Raw genomic sequence first — 8,466 nt, forward strand, 5'->3', positions numbered from 1 at the left:
ATCCCAATGATATTTCTATTTCTGATGCTGAAACACAATCTGGTAACGAACATGAACCTAATGATAATGCTAATGATGATGTTCATGTTGATGCTCAACCTAGCAATGATAATGATGTAGAGATTGAACCTGTTGTTAATCTTAATAACCCACAATCAAAGAATCAACGTTATGATAAGAGAGACTTCGTTGCTAGGAAGCACGATAAAGAAAGAGAACCATGGGTTCAGAAACCCATGCCTTTTACTCCTAAACCATCCAAGAAAAAGGATGATGAGGATTTTGAGCGCTTTGCTGAAATGATTAGATCTATCTTTTTGCGTATGTGTTTGACTGATATGCTTAGAATGAACCCTTATGCTAAATACATGAAGGATATTGTTACTAATAAACGAAAGATACCGGAAGCTGAAATTTCCACCATGCTTCCTAATTACACTTTTAAGGGTGGGATACCAAAGAAACTTGGAGATCCAGGAGTACCAACTATACCATGCTCCATTAAAAGAAACTATGTTAAAACTGCTTTATGTGATCTTGGAGCCGGTGTTAGTGTTATGCCTCTCTCTTTATATCGTAGAATTGATTTGAATAAGTTGACACCTACTAAAATATCTTTGCAAATGGCTGATAAATCAACTGCTATACCTGTTGGTATTTGTGCGGATGTGCCTGTTGTGGACTCTAACTTGCATGATTTGAATGGAACTAACCCGGACTAACGCTGTTTTCAGCAGAATTACCATGGTGTTATTTATGTGCAGAAACAAACGCTCTCGGAATGACCTGAAACTTCACGGAGCAACTTTTTGGAAAATATAAAAAATACCTACAAAAGATGAAGGCCAGGGGGCCCACCACCTCTCCAAGAGGGTGGGGGCGCGCCTGCCCCCTAGGGCGCGCCCCCCTACCTCGTGGGCCCCCTGGTGCCTCTCCGACTCCAACTCCAACTCTATATATTGTGTTTCGGGCAGAAAAAAATTAAAGAGAAGAATTCATCGCGTTTTACGATACAGAACCATCGCCAAGCCCTAAAACCTCTCGGGAGGGCTTATCTAGAGTCCGTTCGGGGCTCCAGAGAGGGGAATCCGTCGCCATCGTCATCATCAACCATCCTCCATCACCAATTTCATGATGCTCATCGCCGTGCGTGAGTAATTCCCTCATAGGCTTGCTGGACGGTGATGGGTTGGATGGGATCTATCATGTAATCGAGTTAGTTTTGTTAGGGTTTGATCCCTAGTATCCACTATGTTCTGAGATTGATGTTGCTATGACTTTGCTATGCTTAATGCTTGTCACTAGGGCCCGAGTGCCATGATTTCAGATCTGAACCTATTATGTTTTCATCAATATATGAGCATTCTTGATCCTATCTTGCAAGTCTATAGTCACCTATTATGTGTCATGATCCGTTAACCCCGAAGTGACAATAATCGGGATACTTACCGATGAGGACTGTAGTTTGAGGAGTTCATGTATTCACTATGTGTTAATGCTTTGTTCCGGTACTCTATTAAAAGGAGGCCTTAATAGAGGCTAAGGTGTCCCGATGTTTCGATGAGATGGTGGCTATCGTTTTCTGTGGGAGTCGACCTTGACGATCCGACTACGAACGTGCGAGACGTCGCGCCTTAGCAATCGCTAAACCAACTTCCGAGGGGTTATTGACCACGCCGGAGCACGATCAACCTGACCACGAGGGTCTGTTTCCTGCGAGCAAACGAAGAACAAGCAAGAAACTGAGATTGCAATCTGGATATTGCGAATATAAGATGAAAGCTTTATTTGATCAAGGTGGGGTTCTGTGACGTCTTGGTCTGGTCGTTGGACACAAACGAGGTACGCGAAGTTGCAGCTATGGCGAACTTTTAATCTAAACAAAACCCAAAGTCTAAACGACGCCCTAAGGGCTGTATATATGGAGGAAGAGGGGGGAATTTCGTGGCCCTTGAGGGTGGGGTCCGAAACCAACCCTAACTCTTGTTTCCCCACACATACGGACTCTAAAAATAGCCTATACTTAAGTATTTCGAAATTACATGGGCCTGGCCCATTAATAAGGTGACGCAGCACCTAGAATAGCCTATGGACGAATATTATGAAGTGGCATCTTGTATATTTCGTCCAAGGCTTCATGCACTCCTTATGGCGGCTTCAAAGTCCTGAAATCATCACTTGTAACTCCGTTCTTGATCCCCTTGCGCATGCCATCAACTCCATGCGTGTTCTTGCTCCAATGTTCATCCTTCTCCAAGCTAGGCCCTTCATTTGTAAGCAAAACAAATGTATCCAATTTAGGCAGCATCATAATCTCATGAACATTAGAATCATTACCAAGAAACGAAAGTACCTGGTAATTTAATTGGCGTGCGCGAGCTCTAGTAATTGGTCCAGTATATGTAACAGTAGGGGCTGTGGGTGTAACAATGGTATTTATGTCCTCAGCATCCTCCCCTTCTTGAAATGAAGTCGTCCTCGACGGAAGCGCATCTTCCTCACCCAAATAAGGCTTCAAATCTGCAATGTTAAAAGTGGGACTAACCCCAAAATCTACAGGTAGCTCAAGTTTATATGCATTATCATTTATTTTCTCTAACACCTTAAAAGGACCATCAGCACATGGCATTAGCTTTGATTTGCGCAGATTAGGAAATCTATCTTTACGCAAATGTAACCAAACAAGATCTCCAGGCGCAAACACAACATGTTTTCTACCCTTATCTCCAGAAAGTTTATATTTAGCATTCATACGCTCAATGTTTTCCTTAGTTAACTCATGCATTTTTAAAATCAATTCAGAACGTTCTTTAGCATCAAAATTAACCTTCTCTGAAGATGGAAGAGGCAACAAATCAATAGGTGCACGAGGTAGGAAACCATACACAATTTCAAAAGGGCACATCTTAGTAGTAGAATGCAATGAGGGATTATAAGCAAATTCAATATGAGGCAAGCATTCTTCCCACATTTTCTTGTTATTCTTCAAAACAGCCCTAAGCATAGTAGACAATGTTCTATTGACTACTTCAGTTTGTCCATCAGTTTGGGGGTGACAAGTAGTACTAAAAAGCAGCTTAGTCCCCAACTTAGCCCATAAACATCTCCAAAAGTGGTTAAGAAATTTAGTATCACGATCTGAAACAATAGTATTTGGCACACCATGTAAGCAAATAATTTCATGAAAGAACAAATCAGCAACATTAACAGCATCATCGCTTTTATGACATGGTATAAAGTGTGCCATTTTCGAGAACCTATCCCTTAGTTTCGGTACTCTATTAAAAGGAGGCCTTAATATCCCTTAGTTTCCGTAACGACCCCGCTGCCACGGGAGGGTAGGACAAAATATGGCATGCAAGTTCTTTTCCATAAGCATGTATGACTATATTCGGAATACATGCCTACATTATATCAATGAACTGGAGCTAGTTCTGTGTCACCCTAGGTTATGACTGTTACATGATGAACCGCATCCGACATAATTCTCCATCACCGATCCATTGCCTACGAGCTTTCCATATATTGTTCTTCGCTTATTTACTTTCCCGTTGCTATTGCTATCATCACTACAAAATACCAAAAACATTACTTTTACTACTATTACCTTTTGCTACCGTTACCACTACTATCATATTACTTTGCTACTAAATACTTTGCCGCAGATATTAAGTTTCCAGGTGTGGTTGAATTGAAAACTCAGCTGCTAATACTTGAGAGTATTCTTTGGCTCCCCTTGTGTCGAATCAATAAATTTGGGTTGAATACTCTACCCTCGAAAACTGTTGCAATCCCCTATACTTGTGGGTTATCAAGACTATTTCCTGGCGCCGTTGCCGGGGAGCCTAGATCTATTCTTTGAGTCACTTGGGATATATATATATATATATATATATATATATATATATATATATATATATATATATATCTGCTTATCATTATGAAGAACTTGAAAGATCGAAGAACCAAGATTTATCCCTCAACTACGAGGAGAGGTAAGTAACTGCCATCTAGCTCTGGACTTGATTCACCTTCTGTTTTGAGTAAGCTTGTGACACCTAAACCTGCTTCTGCTATTCGTTCTGATATGTCACATGTTATTGATGATGCCACTTCTGCTATACATGATACTTATGATGAAACTACTTCTATGCTTGATACTACTATGCCACTTAGTGATTTTCTTGATGAACAAATTGCTAGGGCTAGAGAGATTGAAAATATTGTATCTGATAATACTCATGAAAGTGATGATGAACAATCACTTGTTATTCCTGAGGGTTATGTTTTTGATCAAGAAGCTTCTTTAGCTATTTTAGCTTGCAAAGATAGAAACGAACTTAAGAGGTTATTAGCTAAATGGAATAAGCAATCTCTAAATGCTAGAATGAAACCTGACCCTGCTTTTGCTACTTCACCTATCTGTGTTACTGATAAGGATTATGAATTCTCTGTTGATCCTGGTATAATTACTTTGGTTGAATCTGATCCTTTTCATGGCTATGAATCTGAAACTGTTGTGGCACATCTTACTAAATTAAATGATATAGCCACCCTGTTCACTAAAGATGAGAGAACTCATTACTTTTATATCCTTAAAATATTCCCGTTCTCATTAAAGGGTGATGCTAAGACATGGTTTAATTCTCTTGATCCTGGTTGTGTGCGTAGTCCCCAGGATATGATTTATTACTTCTCTACTAAATATTTCCCTGCTCATAAGAAACAAGCTGCTTTAAGGGATATATATAATTTTGTGCAAATTGAAGAAGAGAGTCTCCCACAAGCTTGGGGGAGGCTTCTCCAATTACTTAATGCTTTGCCTGATCATCCTCTTAAGAAAAATGAAATACTTGATATCTTTTATAATGGACTAACTAATGCTTCCAGAGATTACCTGGATAGTTGTGCTGGTTCTGTTTTCAGGGAAAGAACACCGGATGAAGCTGAAATTCTATTGAATAATATGTTGACAAATGAAAATAATTGGACACCTCCCGAGCCAATTCTTGAGCCTATTCCTAAACCAACTCTGAAGAAGAGGAGTATTCTATTTCTCAGTCCTGAAGATATGCAAAAGGCAAAGAAATCTATGAAAGAAAAAGGTATTAAAGCTGAAGATGTTAAGAATTTACCTCCTATTGAAGAAATACATGGTCTTAATTTACCTCCTGTTGAAGAAACATATGATCTTAACCCATTACCTAATGAAGAAAATCATGGTCTTGATAACTCGACACAGGTAGTAAAGGTAAATTCTCTCTATAGATATGATAAAGCTGAAATCCCATTTACTAAGTTTGCTAGCCCATGCTTAGATGAGTTTGATAAATTTATGGCTAAGCAAGAAGACTTTAATGCTTATTTTGGTAGACAATTGAAATACAATTCAAATATGCTTGAACACTTGGGTGATTATATGGCTAATGTCAAAGGTGAACTTAAACTTATTAGTAAACATGCTTCTATGGTTACCACTCAAGTAGAACAAGTACTTAAAGCTCAAAATGATTTGCTCAATGAATTGAATAGTAAGGATAATGATAATGCTGTTAGAGTGGCTACTAGAACTGGTAGAATGACTCAGAAACCTTTGTATCCTGAAGGCCACCCTAAGAGAATTGAGCAAGATTCTCAGAGAAATAATATAGATGCACCTAGTCCTTCTAAAAGGAAGAAAAAGAAAAATGATAGGAATTTGCATGCTTCTAGTGAACCTACTACTGAAACACCTGAGAATCCAAATGATATTTCTATTTCTGATGCTGAAACACAATCTGGTAATGAACCTAAAACTAGTAATAATGTTACTGATAATGTTCATGATGATGCTCAACCTAGTAATGATAATGATGTAGAAATTGAACCTGTTGTTGATCTTCATAACCCACAATCAAAGAATCAACGTTATGATAAGAAAGATTTTGTTGCTAGGAAACATGGTAAAGAAAGAGAACCATGGGTTCAGAAACCCATGCCGTTTCCTCCCAAACCATCCAAGAAAAAGGATGATGAGGATTTTGGGCGCTTTGCTGAAATGATTAGACCTATCTTTTGCGTATGCGATTAACTGATATGCTTAAAATGAATCCTTATGCTAAGTATATGAAAGAAATTGTCACAAATAAAAGAAAGATACCAGAAGCTGAAATTTCCACCATGCTTGCTAATTATACTTTTAAGGGTGGAATACCAAAGAAACTTGGAGATCCAGGAGTACCCACTATACCATGCTCTATTAAAAGAAACTATGTTAAAACTGCTTTATGTGATCTTGGAGCCGGTGTTAGTGTTATGCCTCTCTCTTTATATCGTAGACTTGATTTGAATAAGTTGACACCTACTGAAATATCTTTGCAAATGGCTGATAAATCAACTGCTATACATGTCGGTATTTGTGAGGATGTGCCTGTTGTAGTTGCAAACGTTACTATTTTAACGGACTTTGTTATTCTTGATATTCCCGAGGACGATAGTATGTCTATTATTCTTGGAAGACCCTTTTTGAATACTGCAGGGGCTGTTATTGATTGCACTAAAGGCAATGTCACTTTTCATGTTAATGGTAATGAGCATACGGTACACTTTCCGAGGAAACAACCTCAAGTCCACAGTATCAATTCTATTGGAAAAATTCCATCGATTATATTTGGAGGTTTTGAATTTCCTCTTCCTACTGTCAAGAAGAAATATGATATTCTTATTATTGGGGATGTGCATATCCCCCTTGAGGTAACATAGTGTTATTCGAAATTTCTCCGGTTCCATGTTATTCGGAATGAGTTCCTTAACAAGACTTGATCAACCTTGTTAATGGATTCCTTTTGATGATCATGAGATGGATGAAATTAGAAGGCACAACCTTCTGTATCCCACTTTTACTTTCTGTTATTTATATTAAATAAAATAAAAATAAATATTTTTCTATCTGTTATCTGATTATCCGTGCAATATAAAAATACCCCAAAATAAAAGTTCTCCAAATGCCCTGAAATTTAAATATGATTTTTTCTAGAATATTTGAGAATATTTGGCATTGAGAACACAGCAGGGGGGTCAACCACCTGCCCACGAGGGTGGAGGGTGCGCCCTACCCCCTGGGCGCGTCCCCTGCCTCGTGGGCCCACGATGGCCCTCCTCCACTTATCCTTTCACCCACACACTCCTTCCTCCCCCAAACACGAATATCGAGCTCAAACCCGAGTCCAAGCTCGTTTTGCTGCCATTTTCGATCTCCTTGCTCAAAGCACCTCTCACAAAACTGCTTGGGGAGATTGTTCCTTGGTATGTGACTCCTCCATTAGTCCAATTAGTTTTTGTTCTAGTGCTTTATTCATTGCAATTTTTTGCTGCTTAGGTGACCCTGTTCTTGAGCTTGCATGTCAAATTTATATGGTCAAAAGTAGTTTTGACGCATGATATAGGCCGTGGGCACTTGTAGGAGTAGTTGCTATCAATATTGTTGAGTTTGGTTTACTTTTATTTTGAAGTTACTAAAAAAATTCAGAATTTTTCAGAGGAAGAAAAATGCTTAGGAAAATGTTCCAAGGTGGTTCCTCAAGGAAGCAAGGACCCAGGCTTGCAATGCGTGATGCTGATGAAGAGCCACCAAGAGATGCTCCAGTGCGTCCTTGTGAGTGGCCTTCTGAAAATTTTATGGATCGAGCAGGAACTAAGGAAGAATTCAACACATATTTGCGTAACGCCGATCTTGTGAGCTTCGAGGAAGAGAAGTGCAGCCAGTATCACAACCTCACCAGTACCTTTGTGAGGAGGCTTGAATTTTCAACTTCACGTAATTCTCCAACTGTCATGTTTGATCTTTATGAAAATTCTTATACTATGGACTTAGCGGATTTTACCACTGCTTGCAAACTTCCACAATGGGGTAGTATAAGGGATCCTCGCAAATCTGAATTTAGAGATTTTCTTGCTAGCATAACTATGGGAGAATCTAGAGATATTACACAAGCTACCATAGGGAGCATTCACTTTCCTACTATAAATTATTTTGCTCTCTTCATAGGTAGATGCATTAATGGTAAAGATGAGGCATGTCGCATGTGTGTTCCTGACTTCAGTATTCTTAGGAGTGCTGTGTTAAGAGACAAATCTTATAATTTGGGAGCCATTGTTGCACGTAGGTTGCATCTTAATAGATTTAATGGAGATTTCTTTGGTGGAATTTATGCAACCCGCATAGCTCATTTTCTTGGTGTAGCCATACATGAAGATGATATTGAATTACCTCCTGCTTACCTAGACTTTAATGCTATGGTTCACCACGAGTTTGTTGAGAGGAATGAATCCCCTCTCCAGTATCGACTAATCTTTGACAGACGCTGTGCTATCCATATTACTCTCCCTACTCCTGCCTTCTTTGATCATCAGGCGAAAGGAAGATATACAATTACCAGAGAGGAGGCAGATGAGTATGAGAGGAGAGTGGAGGCCGCTCGTCGCCAC

This window comes from Triticum urartu, chromosome 5A, assembly GCF_056163025.1.
Source record: "Triticum urartu cultivar PI428250 chromosome 5A, HENAU_Tu73, whole genome shotgun sequence".
NCBI lineage: Eukaryota > Viridiplantae > Streptophyta > Magnoliopsida > Poales > Poaceae > Triticum > Triticum urartu.